This window comes from Vidua chalybeata, chromosome 1, assembly GCF_026979565.1.
Source record: "Vidua chalybeata isolate OUT-0048 chromosome 1, bVidCha1 merged haplotype, whole genome shotgun sequence".
Lineage (NCBI taxonomy): Eukaryota > Metazoa > Chordata > Aves > Passeriformes > Viduidae > Vidua > Vidua chalybeata.
The window spans coordinates 4038329-4055251 of record NC_071530.1 but is presented as its reverse complement, the minus strand read 5'-3'; the positions used below and the strand labels follow the sequence as shown (position 1 = coordinate 4055251).

The window sequence follows — 16923 nt, the reverse complement described above, 5'->3', positions numbered from 1 at the left end:
GGATATGTCACATATGGCTGACTTGTCTGCCACACCACAGCCTGGCTCCCCACAATGAATTCCACTCTGCTGCAGGAGTAGACTGCTAAAGAAAACACCTTCTCAAACTGAGAAGGTGTTCTCAAACTTTTAATCAAAAGTTTGAAAGTTCTCAAACTTTTAATCAAAATCTGGTCCTTTCTGCATCTACTTGAAACCTACACTGAAAGTTCAGAGATGAAAATTGTTGTATGTGGAGAGGAAGATTAGACATAGATACACGGAGATCTTTGTTTCAGCTGATAGACTCATTTGTTACAAACAGGAGACACCCTTTATTGCTAGAAATGAAGTATGACTCCACTGAGCAAAGATAAAATTAATAAATACAGGCCTGTGGTGATGAATCTTCGCAGCTTCATTGATGCTAGAAAATATTTACTGGGGGTGTAAAAAGATCCAACAGCATAAATAATAAATGGCTTGTAGCCATTTATTATTTATGCTGTCGAATCAATGTATTTCAATACAATATCAATATATTTCTTTAGGCACATTAATACACTTGTCATTCTCTACAGCTATAAAACCTGTGTGAGTGAATCATGTTACATGGGACGAACGATGAGACACTGCAGGGAGATTACAAGGACACAAAGCACACAAAAGAACCAACCTTGTCACACTAATAAACTGCCAGAGTTATTTTTCTTGAAGTGAGCTGTTTTAGATGAATGTACAGAACATCATCTACTGCATAAGAGCACAGCAGCATTCCAGAATAACTCTGATTTTATACAGGGTCAAATTCAGAGTCAGCGCTTCACAGACACACAAAAACACAAAGGAGCCCATCTGATATATTTATCTATGCCTGGCAATGGCTTGGGGCTCTGTTTACAGCATAAGCATAAAAAATAGCAAAAAAAAAAAGGGAGTTAAGTCCCATCTGAACAAATGATGACCATGAGGATGTGTGTTCTTAGTCCCGCTCTTTCTATTGTGTACAATACGACCACTGCCAGAAAGGATGTAAAGATTCAGGGGTCTTGTCCTGTTCTCCTCCTCAGCACACATCAGCCACAAAATTTCTTGTGGCTTAATTCAGCATATGCCAAACTTTTGCTCTCCCTGCCTCCCACTCTGCTTTGTTTTGCTGCCTTTCAGTGCATGCTGGGAAGATCTGAGTAGTCTCCCCATGCATCATAAACTGGGAGGATGTAGAGAAATAAAAGACACCAAAATGTTCAGAAGTCAATCCCTCATTTTTTCTGGAAGCTCACAGGCACTGCACGGTGCCTGATTTTGAAAGATCAGGTATCTCAGAAAGCACAAAGAGAGACAAATAACACATGATCATGCTGCTTAATATCCCAGGGCTAAAAATGACCCAAATCAGATGCCACCATGTCTTAGGTTGCAAATGCAAGATGTTAGTGGGGGTGTGTATTCTATTGCCATCTGTCAGAGGTGGGGCAGTTCTCTGCTGTTCATTGGGCAGTTTTTTTATCGCTCCCACAGCCAAACCTCCCTCAAGGAGATCTCTTCTGTTCATGGCCACTGAGTGTCCCTGCATGGCTGAGAAAATTCCATCATCCCATGGGGAGATGCTGTGCCCAGGGGAGGAGCCAAGCATTCCTACCTGGATACAATCTGACTCCTGCAACACCACAGCAGCCTTTGTCCACTGCATTCCCAGAGGAGCAGCTTTCTTCCCCACTGCATTCCCAGAGGAAGCCCAGGCCCATCTCCAGCAGCCCTGGAGCTTCAGAGGAAAACTCCAGCCTTGTCCAGGATCCTGCTCCAGCAGAAGCACAGCTGGCACTGCAGGAGGGCTGAGCCACCCTGGAATGGGACTGCTGCCACCAGCCTGACCCACAGGCTGCCAGGGCCTGCTCTGACTCTGGCAGTGTTGTTCTGTATTACTGCATTTTTAATTTTTCTAATACCAGAACTGTTATTCCTACTCCCATATCTTTCCCTGAGAGCCCCCCTTAATTTCAAAATCCTAATAATTCGGAGGGAGGGGGTTTACACTTTCCATTTCAAGAGAAGCTCCTGCTTTTCTCAGCAGACACCTGTCTTTTCAAACTGAGACACACCAACAAAACCAGCCTGCTCCAAACTGCCATGATCTAATCAAAAGGGCTTCCTAAGCAACTTCAACAGAAAAAGTAAGAGAATTAACCCTTTGGGGTCTGGGCCCTGCCTTCGTGGCCTAGCACACATGGTAGCTACAATGTCATGACTCCCAGTTTTAAACTGTCCAACTCATATTTGCTTGGGTTTTCTTTGAAGAGCACCATCAGTCTGGCCTTGGGACCCTGGGCTAGTGGCTTCTGTACTCCTTTGGGCCCAAAGCAAGTGGAAAATTGAGGACTTGTAAAAGACTGAAACACTGCAGAGCTGCCAGCTCTCAATGCTCTCTCTACTTTCCACAAGTTATCAAAGCTGTCATTTATAGGCAAGAAGGATCTAGACTCTGATTCCACTGCCCAAAAGTGTGTGACCTGCAAGATCTACTCCAGCATATCTGGAATAGCCATATGAGGCTGGCAGAGAAACTCAGGACCCTGGGAAGATCCATCCCTTCTGAAGCAGCAGCCACAGGGCAAACATTTTGTCCTCAGGCATCTCAGCTGTTCTGGGACACCTGTGGACATCAGACTGGGCAAAACCTGGGCCTGTTGTAAAAGGGAAGAATCCCATCAGCAGCATGTCACAGGGAAGCTTTCACTATTATAAAACCGGCTTTATGCAGTAGATTTTTATTCCTTGGGTTAATTTAAATCATTCAGAAATGTGGGAAACCTCCTAAAACACAAAAAGTAGCACAAGCCTTGTAGATCAACTGAAGTTTTCCTGGTAATTTTCTTCCCTTGGTTGAACTATTATGTTTACAACACGTCTGAGAGAGGAAACAAATTTTGGACACTTCTCTTATGGTGTCCCCAGTGCAAATGTTTCCAGAGATGCCAATTCACTGAGGTGTACAACCAATAGAAAAAAAAAATAAGAACTTTTGCAATGAGATTCACCTGATGAGATTGATTTTGCCCTCAGCTCTAACCATTACCCTGAGCAGATCTTTGCTGTCTATAAGAGGAACCAGCTTGGATTGATGTAAATGTCTGCATTAATCAGATTAATCCCATTCCAGATGCCCTGAACAAAGAACAAATTGTTTGCTGAGCTTTTCCCCACTGGCCCACCTTGTCTCCCTGGAGTGTTTGGCAGCTGTAATCCCATAACTTTGTGCCTATCATTTCATGGGAGAGCAAACAAAAATATTTGAAATTAAACCAATCAGGAATAAATATGAGAAGAAAAATGTCCTGTTTGGACAGGACTATCACAATGCCAGCAGCATTATGTTTAGAGATTCCATGTCTTAGATTTAATGGAATTATTTACCAGAGGAAATCAATATAACACAAGCACTGTGTAATAGATTTGCATCTCTCTGCCAGCCACCACTCAGCAAACACCAGAGAAAATGCCTGGAAATGAAGTGGCAGGAATCATGAGCAGAATACTGACTTTGAGAATTGAGACAGTGGCTCTCAAACACATCATTTCACCAGACACTGAGGAGGATCCAGTCACACCAGACACCAGCTGCAACGATTAGGCATGAAAATGGATTACCATAATATTATTATGGCAATGATAAATGAGGAAAAATAATGTAATAATTACCTGATCTGTGATATTCAAACTGCTACTGCACATGCTTGCAGCCCCAGAAGAACAGAGAGGATGTCAGAACATTAATTCTGTTGCAATAGCTTGTGCCTGTGTCTGGAATCAGTGACCTCACATAATTTTGGATTCCTCCTGGGATAAAAAAAAAATCCCTCTCCAGATCTCCTCCCTAGCTTGGCTCATTATCCCTTGATGTTTTCACCACCAGGGCCAGTATTTCTGATTCTGCAGCTCAGGGTACTTCAGGTCTTGTATGGTTTAGGGTATTTGAGAGGTTCATAGAGGCAGAAGGATTCATTTCACCTAATTCCAGCCACCTAAAATTTGGATGTCTAGACTAAATCAAGTTCTCTAACAGCCTCCAGGGAAATGGACACTTTCAGAGAATGATGATTCATTTAATTTGGAGACAAATACCTTCTTCAAATTGACAACTCTTAGATATTCTACTTAGTAGGATATTATTCACCCCAAGATGCATTTGTACTTTGGAAAGAGATGTCACCTGCCAACACATCACATATCTGAGATGGGTATCAGAGTTTTACTTACATGTCAGACAGAAATTGAAAGCTAGGACTTTATGCTGCTTTGGCACGCACACATATTTGTTTAAATTCTATGCTTTTGTTTGAATTTTAATGATCTTGTATAAAACTTATCTAATCCTGTTATTTTAATACATTTTGAGCCACCTGCAAATTGTCTGTGTCCATTTTGTGGCTAAGAACTTTCACAATAAGTATAAACCTTGGAAAACAGTTGAAAGCCTCAAACCCCAAGCTTTTCCTGTTCTTATCAAGACATTGGATATGCAGATCTCAATCTATAACTGGTTCCATCAGCATTGGTTATAGTGGATTTTTACAAAAGCCACGGACCAATCCACAAGAATTCAAAGCAAAACAGCTGAAAACTGAAATAAGCACCAACATTGAAACAGATTTATTTCAGCATAGATGTAAAATATGAGTAAATGCCATCAATTAGCTGATGGTGGGATAGAGATTTTAATAACAGGTGCAGCAACAAATGAATCCTGAGAAGTGTGGCACTCCCAATCTGCTTGACAGCACCGCTGGGTTTCTTTCCCCAGGATGTGTTCATGTGGTTTTTATTTGGAAAACTGCACGTCTCACCCCAATGAATATTAAAAAATGAGTTTGGGGAAAACACAGAATGTTCTGATTAAACATTTTGTCACTCACATGCTCTCACACTCAATTGCAAAGGCAAGATAACAACATCCTATTGCTAAGCAAGTGATGCTTCTCTTCTGAACTCCTCAAATCTCCTCGTTAACCTTCCAGAATCTCTCACCACCCCCCAGAGTGCCCATCCATGATGTTGCTAACTGCCAGTTATCATCAGCAGATGTCAAAATCTGAGATTGATGCCTGGAAAAATTATTTTTCAGCATTTCTTCCCTTTCCCACTTAATAAGATCATCAGAATCATCCTTACAGCAATGTTTTAGGCAACAATGACCTGTTCATCATGGCTTTACCTTGAGGGACTATGAAATGAAGAAATAATAATTATTAATTTTCTTTTGAAGCAATTTTATTGGCAGTTATTTCATTATGAATATGAATAATTAACTTTGTGAGGACCAAGTTATTTTCATTTTTAATTCCTGTAAAGTTATTAAGTACAAAAGCTATCAGTTTATCCCTAAAGTATATCCCCTTCACACAAATAGCCCTTTTTTAGACAGAAATAATGAAGGAATACACACATATTATTTCACTCACAGAGTTTTTCAGGTGCTGTGGAATTCCTCGGGATCATAGGACTAATGCAAGTGGGGTATAAGCCATCCCTAAGAGGTCACCTCTGAAATATGCTGCAGATATTTCTGCCCCTGGTTTCTAGGCTGGTCTGGCTCCCTGCCAGAGCTCATCCTTTTCCCTCGGCCACTGGAGGGCTCTCCTAATTCTTCATTACTGCAAAGGAAACGTCTGATTGAGGAAGGAAACACTGCAAAAGAAAACCTGCTTGGAGTTACCTGAATGCAAAATCAGAATCTATCAAAAAGCCATCAAAACAGGAAGAGTTCACTGGTTCATCAGAGACCCGCATGTGGAAAAAGATGCATTTTACTGTCCTGCCTTTGGCAGCAGAAAGTGTTGCTACAGTAAGAGATGAATTTCCCCGAAGAGAAAACTTCCTTTTCCACACAAGTTTATGAACTGCACAGGAGATTATGGGTTTAAGAGGGCCAGCAGTGTTTGCCTTCATCACCCATTCCTCCCCACGCCGCATCGCTTCACTCTGAAATCACAACTCAATTCCTTTTCCAACTAAGTGTGATTTCAGCCTTCTGCCAGCTCATTTTGAACTTATTTCCCACCCCAAAACCAATTTCCCAGGCTGGTTCAATTTGCTTTTGATGGATCAATCATCAAACATCAGACCATTGTTAAATGAAAATTTCTGATTGTTTCTTTTTCCCCTGCTTCTTTTGGATCAAAAGGGCTGAGTTAGTTAAACCTAAATTGTTTTGTGGAAACAGAACAAATTTTTCTATCTTTTCTTAAGACCATATCGAGTTCCAGAATAAAAGACAAATAGCTTTGATCACCCCAGAATAATAATTTGAGATGAACTTTGCCCTACATCTCTGTCACTCACTGCTCACCCAAACCCTTGGGACAAAATCAATTTTGTCTCCACCAGCCAGGGAGGGATGTGGATTTTGCCATTATCCTGGTACGACTCCTCTGAGTTAGCTTGAATATTTTTAATTCTAACTGAGACACAAGCCAGCCAGCTCATCAGGCATAGCAGAAAATACTTTATTTTCCATGAATTAGAAGTAGCTTTGAATAAAGAGCTCTGGCTGTGGTCATTTTATCCCAAATCCTTTGAGACAGTCTAACACAGATAGAAAGAAATACCAGCGATAATAGACAAATGGATTTTCTTGGCCTTTGCTTCTGTCTTTGAATATAAAATTAGCTAGAGTTGGGCTGAAGCATCCTAGGGGTCATTTAAATTGCACCTTAATTATTTAGTCTGAATTGTACTGGATTTTTAGCTTGCCAGGTGACAGAAAATGTAGACAGAAGAACAAAGGTGTAAAATTTTGAACAGGAATTTATGTCAATTTCCTAGATTTTTTTTTGAAATCTGCAGCTTCCCAAATGAAATAAATGGTTGGGATACTTGCATTTTAGATGTTGATAAGTGTTCAAGGCTAGGTTGGACCTGTTGGAGACCTGTTCCAACACTTACAATTTCCTAAAAGTGGAGTCTGAGGTGTCTGACTTAACTGTGGTTGCCTACATTATGTATATTAAACTTTTTAAAGCTTTTAGGTATTTTTATTTATTTATTTATATATTTGAATTATTATTGTTATTATTATTATTAATTATTATTATATTGGAACTAAATGAACTTTAAAGTCCCTTGCAACCCATTCCATGATTATAAGCAAAAGTTATTTCTCTAACACAGTGAGTTTAACATTAAAATTCCACTCTCCACAGAAATCAATAGCTGAATGTTCCCCCACACCAAGAAAGCCATGGTTTCATTTAAAATAATTGATAGTTTTATGGAGGGAAAAGAACAGCCCAATTTACCCTCTTCAGATTTTAAAAAAAAAAATCGTCTCCTTATAAGAAACTTCTTCTATAAGAATAAGCAATTTACAGTTTTTAGAAGAAATCACCACCCCTCTTCAGCAGAATTATACTGGTTTTCATGGATAATGTTCCCTAAAGTCTGCTGGAGGCAAAACCTGCAGAAAACATAAACTAAGCCCATACAAAATTGATGGTTGGGCACTGCTCATGCCAGCACTCCTCTGAGCTGCAGTTGATGTGGCTGGGATAATTTGTCTCAGTTTATGGTCTGCAGAGGAGCTGTCAGGACAGAGGAGTCTCCAGGTTCCCTCAAAAGTCAAGAGGGATCTACTCTGTGAAGCCAGTGGATTCTCTGGGATGATTTCTGTCACCATAAATTGGATCAGATAAATTGTCTTCTAAAAGTGTCTCTTTCTCACCATTAAAAATAAAACCAAAACAACCTGGGCTGACCTGCTCCCTGGGACATGTCTGTGCTACAGATGTCCAGACTGAGGGACAGGAATTCCATCTGTAGGGAAAACTGAAATCAGGCCTGGAAGATCCTTCCTATAAAAACAGCCTCACTTTGAGCAGAGTTGAACACTTCCACCGAGGCTTTGCTTTGGCTTTTGTTTTTTGTACAATTTTCCGTGATGATTTTATTTTGTCTTCGTAGGAATCCTGTTCCTAACCGTGATGTCCTGTATCCAGGACATCTTGGGGTCCCCAGCACAGGAAGGACATGGAGCTGTTGGAGTGAGTGCAGAGGAGGCACCAGGGTGATCAGAGGGTTGGAGCAGCTCAGCAGTGAGGAAAGGCTGGGAGAATTGGGATTGTTCAGCCTGGAAAAGAGAAGCTTTGGGGTGACCCAGCTGTGGCCTTGCAGCACCTGAAGGAGCCAACAGAAAGATGGAGAGACACTTTCTACAAGGACTCGAGTGGCAGGACAAGGGAGAATGGCTTCCCACTGCCAGAGAGGAGCTTTAGATTGGATATTGGAAAAAAATTCTTCTCTGTGAGGGTGGGAACCTGGCACAGGGTGCCCAGAGAAGCTGTGGCTGCCCCTGGATCCCTGGTCCAAGGCCAGGTTGGACAGGGCTTGGAGCACCCTGGGACAGTGGGAGGTGGAGAACTAGACTGTCCTTAAGATCCCTTCCAACCCAAACCATTCTATGACTCTACAATTTGTTTTTACCAACCAATAGCACCAACTAAGAGGAAAGTGAAGAAATAATTAGAAACAATGAGCTGTATCCTGTAACTGCACCTGCTGACTTCACAAATCCATGGTGTGTGTTGGAGCATGTGGGAGGCTGTAACAAACAACCAGCTAAGGTACAGCACTAAACCACCCCATTTTGCCCCATTCTCTGGACCCAGTAGGAGTTGAACTGCTCACGACCAAGAACTCAACATCGCCAGGTTCCTACAAAGCACTGAAAAAATACCCAGCTACTGCAAAGTGCTGATTTGAGGGATTTTCTGCTGAGTATCTTCCATTTGCATAACAAAGAGATTTTAAATTTTCAGCATTTACACTTGTAGTGTAAATACAGCCCATCAGTTTGGGACTGATGTAATCTTAAGAGCAGCAGTTAAGAGAAGAAAAATCTCATTGAAGCACATCCTTTCTAGAATAAATACAAAGGGAAGGAAGGAGGCAAACAAGCAACTATAAACTCTTACTGTTTAAAGGATAAAATTCTCCTCCATTCTGATTATGTTGAGATCTGCAGTGTTTATCCCAAGAGACATGCTGATCTGGTTTAGCTTCTAGATCCTATCCTAATGAGAAAATGAATCCTAACAATGAAAGTATGATTTATGGCTACGAGACAGATTTGGAGTTTCCATCTCCGAGATTAGAAGTGCCCCAGAAAATGAGAACTCACTGGTCTCCTAAAAGCTTTCATTAATGGGCTGAAACAGTAAAAACAAAGGAAAAACTCTTAAAATAGAAAGCAGCTGGGAATCTATGAATGTAGAGTTTACATGGATTTGCAAAGAACCAGGTGTAGAAAATGAAGGTTTCCAAGAAGAGCTGGTAACATTCCAGCAAGGAATACAAATGCCTTCATGAATCAATTTATTTTATCCTGTGATTTGCTCCTAGCAGGAGCCATCTCTCTGGAGATGCCTCTTTCTGTATATTGACTGTAAATCAGCAAATACCAGTGGCTGGTTCAGAGGCAGGCAGACACTTGGGTGACCTGGCCCTCTCCAGGAAGTCAAAATATTGAGGTTGAAGCATGAACAAGCCAGAAACAGACTCTGCATCTTTTTTATTCTTGTTCCACAGCCTTTGGACATGATGTTTCCTCCTCTCCCAGCTGCAGCAACACAACCAGCTCTCCTTGGCTTTATCACCTGAATTAAATTGTCCCTCTCGCTACTGACAAAATGTTTTTTGAAAAGTTTTCAGAGAATTCTGCCTGCACTTTTAACAAACCCTCAAGTTCTGAGGAGCCAAAAGTCTGAATAGCCCCTTCCTTTACATTTCTGAACTATATAATCTACACCAGTGTGCTGATGACACAAAAAATAACACAAAAAAATGCTGTTATTTCAGCATTAAAGTAGATTCCTTCATTATGAATCACCAAAACTGGTCTTCAGTGGCACACAAATTGTGGAAGCAGAAGCCCACAGCAATGGAAAATAAATGTTATATGGCAAACAGCAAGAGATAGGACAAGAGGAAATGGCCTCCAGCTGCACCAGAGGGGGTTTAAATTGGAAATTAGGAAAAAAATTCCTCATCAAAAGGGCTGCAAGCATTGAGCCAGGCTGCCGAGGGAAGGGTGGAGTCACTCTGTAGATGTGGCACTTGGGGACATTGTTGAGTGCTGGGCTTGGCAGTGCTGGATTTATGGCTGGATTTGATGATTGTTAAGGTCTTTTCCACACAAATGATTCCAATAATTCTAGGATCATTCTTCAAAATGAACTTGCTGCTTTCCCTAATTGAACCCCTGTTGCTCTGAACAGCAATTTCCTTGGATATTTACTATTCAGTTTATTGGAAAAACACACAAAAAATGCAAGCCAAGGGCTGCAAAATGTTGATGATATCTTAATTGCACTAAAATGAATGTAAGCAGATTATAGGAGGATAAAAATGAGGGGCAGAATTATTCTCTCCTAATTTTAGGCATCCACAGTGGAGAGTGAGTTTTATCTTCACTATTTTAAAGTGTGGAAATCTCTGCATTTACTCAGTCAAGCCCCTAACTTTCTAATAATTTTCTAATCATTTTCTGATTAGACATAATGGGAAGAAATTGATTTTAAGGACATTTTTTCCTTTATGGATTTAATATGATTGGCTTTTAAATAAATGGATTTTCCAAACTTGTAAAAATTTTTCCCTTGTTAAAGGAAAACATTTGCACTTATGGAAATCAAGATTTTTTTTTTAATCTCTTGCAGTAATTGTTGAAAATGAAACACATTCCTAAATCTGCATGATTTGGAGTTTCCTAAAGGTAAAATTCGGTTTACTCTCACTTAGGCAATGACTAGCAACTAGGAATATTAAGCTTTTAAGCAGAATTTTTAAAGTTTGTTTTACCTATGGGAAATTTTGTATTATCATTGCTATCGTGTTAGAAATTCCTAACCAGAAAGGAACAGCAAACACTCTGGCTGTAATTGTATTTACTCCTTGGGAATCCCTCAGTACATCAGGGGAGCTGAGGGAAAATTTTTGTTGAAATATCCTGTGGCAGCTGCTTCTCCGTTAAGTCTTAGACCACTGAGCTTGTGCAGAAATGAAGGCAGGAGAAGAAAACCCTAAAAAGTCCCAGATACCCCGATTTTCAGAGCTCTAGATCCTCCTCCACCTCATCTCCACCACCCCCATCTTCCCAACAGCCCAGCAGGCTCTGTAAGATGAATAAGAACTGGTGGGGACACCTAGGTATCAGTGCTGGGATGCCCGACGTGGGAAGAATGTTCTGTAGGACTCTAATGATTTCAGAAGGTTAATTAACGACTTTATTATACTATAACTATATTACACTATATTACACTAACAAGAACTATCACTTATCACTAACTAACTAACTAGAAAACCTGTGACCCTCTCCTGAGAGTCCCGACACACACGTGGATCCAACTGATTAATGAATCCAAAACACTATTACTAGAACTTAATTAAGCAATCACTGTGGGTAAACAATCTGTAGAACACATTCTACATGGGTACAAACACAGGAGTAGTGAATGAGATAAGAATTGTTTTGATTTTTTTTTTCTCTGCTTCTCTCACAGCTTCTCTCAAGAGAAATCCTGAGAAAGCCAAGTCTCTCTCTGTTCAGAGGGTATGTGAATACCACACCTGGAAATCTGCAACAAGATGTAGAGGAGGACCTGAGGGTCCAAAGAGAAGGCTGGAGTGAGAGATGGACGACTTACATCTCAGAAATTTGTGAAGGAGTGTCCCAGATGGCAAGACAAGATGTATTCCATTTGCCATCTGTATGGCAGTTGTCCTCTGTTCATTGGGCAGTTTTTCCTTATCTCTTGCACAACCAATCCTCTCTCAGGGGAGACATCTGCTGTTAATGGGCTATTGAATGTCACTGCATGGCTGATAAGAACTGTAACATCCCGTTGTGAGATGCTCCACCCAGAGGGAGGAGCCAAGCATTCCTAACTGGATATAATCTGGGTCTTTGGGACACCAGACTCAGCCTTTTCTGCTGGATTTCCAGGAGGACTGCAACCATTCTAGTTTGGACTGCTACCAACACCCTGACCAAAAAGGGTGTCAAGTTGTATTCTGACTCTGCCAGTGGTTTTTCTTTTGTATTATTGCATGTATTTTGTTTTCTTTTTCACTTTTCCTAATAAATTGTATTTCTGACTTAGAGTCTCTCACTGGTTTTGTTTTCAAACCAGAACAAGGAGCAGGAAGGAAGAGGAAAGAGAATACAGGAAAAGTCTGGAGAAAAGGGGAAAGACACACCCACTCAGCTGTGCCCCAGCTACTCAGCCCCTCCCCACCCAGTGAAATTCCCAAATGAGCCCTGAACCTTCACAGGAACAGGGTATAGAAGGTGAAGGAAAACACTGACTCAGGCAGCACTGACACGAGGAGAAATAAAAAAAGAGTTTTGGGATATAGCACTTCTGCTGCTTATTCTTGGACAGCCTGAGAGATTCCAGGAAGAGAAGGGCTGGATAGACCAAAGGCTGTCATGGTAACAAGGTTAGCAGCACTTCTGTCACACGTTCAACCCTGTAACTGCGTGTGCTGAGGTGTTTGGCCAAATTCTCTTTGAGGTGAATCCCACAGCTGACCCCTCCTAGGCTTTGTGCCAGAATATTCTGCAATATTCAGTGAGGCCTGCCAGGACCCAAATGACTCAAGAGCTTGCTTTAACTCACTAGGACTGTGTTTCAGTTTCCTTGTCAGGTTTGATCATGTTCTTGAGAGTTCCCAGCTACTGCTCGGATCACACAAAGGCTGGATGTGATCAGGTAAGACTTTTGCCCACATCCTTATCCTCTCCCATGACAGCCTTGCCCAGCTTGCCTATTAATTAATTAAGCAAATATATTTACGCTATAAACACACCCACAGCATCCCCCACTAACATTTTCATATCAATAACCAGCTGTATCCATGGCACAGATAAAGAGGACAGATGTTTTTCTAATGCTGATCACCTTCCCCATGCTCCATAAAACCTTTTAAATACCATCTTTTGTAGGGCATAAAGGTGTTTCTGCAGCACAAAACACACCAACCACTGTCAGCGTCATAACATTTATACCCTATTTTCTCCACATCAAAATATATTAAGTGGCACATTTCATACAGAAAGAGAGTGGTTGTTAGAGCAGGAGGCAGAGAGGAATTTCAAGCCCAGCTCCAGCTAATGCTGGGGTGTTGGACAAGTTATCTCCACTGCCCTTACTTGAGCTTTTAGCAGTCACTGCATTATTCATTGTGAACACCTCAGCACTCCCTTCTCCAGACTCATTACTTCTGTTCCCTAGAACTTCCCAACAGCCACCAAAAATTCAAATGGAATCCATTCTTTTAGCACGGATTGTAACTATGAGCTTCACCTCAGAGCTTCACCTCTGAGGAAGATCAAATGAAGATATCAACACTTGAGAGACTCAGCTAAAAGCAAGAGCAGTTGCACCAATCCGTTAGAAAGCTCTCAGGGTGTGTGTGGGCTTGCCAGGCTACCACAGAATATTTAAAACTTTTGCAATGCAAAAATGTCAGCTGCTTGCTTTTAATTGCTCTGGGTTCAGTCCCAACCAAGTACTGCAGGCAGCCTGCAGAGCGAGAACGCCTCAAGTTCTGATATTCCTCTGGTGACTGCCTTTGAATTCTTGGCAAATAATTTCATTTTTCATCTTTCACCATACATAGAACAGAGGTAAAAATATCCACGCCTCAGCTTCCATGGATTCTGCTTTTGCTGTGAGTTTTTAAAGTTTTAATCTACACAAAGTTAACCAAAACAAAGTATTTCTGTTTATTGTAACACTGGAAGCAAGAAGGAACTGCAAAATTGTGGACTTCACATAACACACCACAGTCAGGCCTCCTGGAATGAGATAAAGAGTGACAAAGTGATCTGCAATGCAGATCAAAAATCAAGTATTCTTTGCTTGTTCCATCTGTGGACTATGGGACTGCAGAAAAACAAGGTTCCAGATACCATGTAATGCTGCATAGATTTTTTTTCCTTTACTGTGTGTTACCCCCAATCAAACAGACATGTTTCTTTCATTGTCTTGTGGATGTTGATAAAATTCTGATGATTTTGACAGAAAAATAGGAGACATAACTATTTTTACTGTGCATGTTTCAACTGCTGCCCCTGAGCTCTCTGTCTCCCTGCTGAAAACAGTCATAAAATCTTATCCTCCAGGTAGGGGAAATAATAGCCAAAAATTTAATAACATGTATGGCTACATTAATTTTCACTGTCATCATGTAAAAAATAATTTCTTTTTTAAAAGGTAGATCTACTGGGTGAATTTCTGTATTACTTATCTCAGAGATTTGTAGCACAACAAGCCATTTTACAGCAACCTACAAAAACCTGCATTTTTTCTGCTAATAAGAATTTTACATTTGGATTTGAGAAGGTTTCATAAGAAATTAAATAAAAGAAGACCAGTAATCCATCAAAATAATGTGAGAGAACACCAGCCACATCTGAGTGACCTGGGCACTCACCCAAGCAGAAGTGACAAGCACTTTAGGTGGCAACACTGGCATTAAAATAGCATTTCCCTCCTCTGAAAATCAAGACTTTTAAAACCTCTAGGAGTAACAAGAAAAAAAAATGGTGAGCATCCTGCATAAATAAATGCATAAATTGAGTTTATTTATCCATGAAGAAAAGGGAGACCTGTGCAAAGTTTTAAATTAACTCAAACAAGAGTAGATACATTTTTCTGGAGAGAAGACAGCAAAAAATACTGATTACACTCCTAAATCCTAGAACTGAGTGTATCCAGTGGTTACTTGAAGGACAGTTTCAGCATAATGACACTTTTGATTTCTAAAATAATCAGATATTGACATATAAGTATATGTGTATATTTTTATACATATATAGGTAGAGGTATATTTAACAACCCACAACAAATTGTTCAGATAAGAAGCTGCTCATCTTAGTCAGAAATCTTGTGTTTAGCTGATACAAATTTCAAAGAGCTGCTGCCCACTGAGGTATGGCTCCACACTGAGGATTCATCTAAAGATTTCACACCCACATTCACAGGGATGAACTCACCAGCACTCTCCTTGAACAGATTAACAGCAAAATTGCAAATACATCTCACTTCTGATATTAACTCTTTCCCCTTTATTTACACAGGAGGCAGTGAGTAATAGTCTCCCACCTGCTGTGGAATTACCTCAGGGATACTTTCAAAGAAAGAGCAGGTTCTTAGGGGAATGATTAATTTCCTGTAACTCTGGATATTGCAAAGTAGGCATCTACAGCTGAGCAGGCCTTAGGCTGCCTTTAAACTCAATAAATAAAAAAAAACCCAGGCTTGTTTAAAAATACCAGAGCAGCCCTTTTGGCTCTGCCTGAGGGTCTACCTACTACATCTTCCAGTCTCCAGCAGTGGATATTTAGGGAACAACAGGGGGACAGGAGACAAATGAACACTCTCCCAGCTCCCATGTTCATCCCAGAGGATTTCCTGATACAGGACCAGATTTCTCTGGCATGGTAATAACTCCCTGTGTATTTCACAGTGACAGCAGGCAAGAGATCAGCTTCTAAATGCTTGGCCTGATGTACCAGGGATATCTGCACAAGCTGGAGAGTCCAGAGGGTGAGGAGGGAGCCTTGAAATCAGACTCCTGTTCTACATCAGCGGAGCTGAGACCACCCAGCATTTTATACCCTTAGCAATCTGTTTCTCATTTGTGTCACCTCTTAGCTACTGGTATGTGCAACTTGAAATATCTGCATCCATAAACAATCCTTTTGTCTGACCATTTATGCACAGCAGTAGCACGACAGAGAGAATGAATCTGCTACAGAAAAAGATGCACAGGGGGTGAAGTGTTGAACAGTTCAAGTCCGAGTGGCTTACATAAACCATGTTAACATTTTCCATTATCTCTTTCCTATACAGCCAGTGTCCACCCTCTGACAGTTTAATGAGTAAGATGAATGCTTGGAGGGGAAAAAAAAATAACCCTTCTAGTTCTTACTTGGTAATGGAATAAGAAAGCTGAGGAAAGTAGAGCTGGAGCTTTACAGGTTGCTTTGTGCTTTGACAAGCTTTAGTGCTTAACTGTTATTTTTGTGTACATGGGACAATGGGCTGCCCAGGGAAGTGGCTGAGTCACCAGCCTGGAGGCATTTAAAAGGTGTAGATGTGGCACTTGACAGGGTTTAGTGGTAGACTGGGCAGTGCTGGGTTAAGGGCTGGACTCGGTGATTTTAAATGTCTCAGACAATTCAGTTGTTCTATGGTTCTGTGACTATACAATAAGATGTTCTCATCTCAGGGCTGAAGGCCAAGGCAAATGAATTCCCTGCATAATATAGTTTATTCATCAAAGTTCAGCCAAGTGATGCAACTCAGAGTTAAACAAGGAGCTGCCAGCCACGACTTTACAGCAGGTGATTTCTTCAAGCTGAATCTCTGATCCATTTTCTGGGTTCAAATTCTAGTCCAGGGTAAGCCAGAGCAGCACCTGCAAGTAGGAAGCATCCTTTCACTTCTCCCTCAAAGCAGCCACTGGGCTCTCAAACACCTTTGGGCACATCTTGAACACACCAGGAACACGTGGTGGAAGGTAACCCTCTTTTTTGCTGTCAGTAGTTGGTACTGAAGGAAGGCAGCACTGGCAGGCACAAGTTTATACACAGAGGCCTAAGACACACAGAGGCCTAAGACACACAGAGTTTACCCTCACAGGGAAATGGATGGAGCTCAGCCTCACCTTGGTCTGGCTTCGTGGTGAATCTGGCTCTGAGTGTGGTCAGGACACCCCTCCAAAAGAAGCATGGAAACATTGGCTTTGTCCAAAGCAGGGAGACAAAGGTGAGACCATGACTGTGTGTCAATAAGAGCACATCTAGAGGCTCATTGCTAACCTGGAGAGTCAAATCAGTCATGGGTTCATGAGTGTCAGACTAAGCTCTTTTCTGACCCAGAA

The 16923-nt window shown here is 41.2% G+C and overlaps 1 protein-coding gene across 1 annotated transcript in view; it reads right to left on the bottom strand.

Annotated features, from left to right (window-relative positions):
* The window catches only part of CRHR2 (corticotropin releasing hormone receptor 2), a 147857-nt gene that overhangs the window by 108906 nt on the left and 22028 nt on the right, over positions 1–16923 (bottom strand). The window lies entirely within an intron of this gene.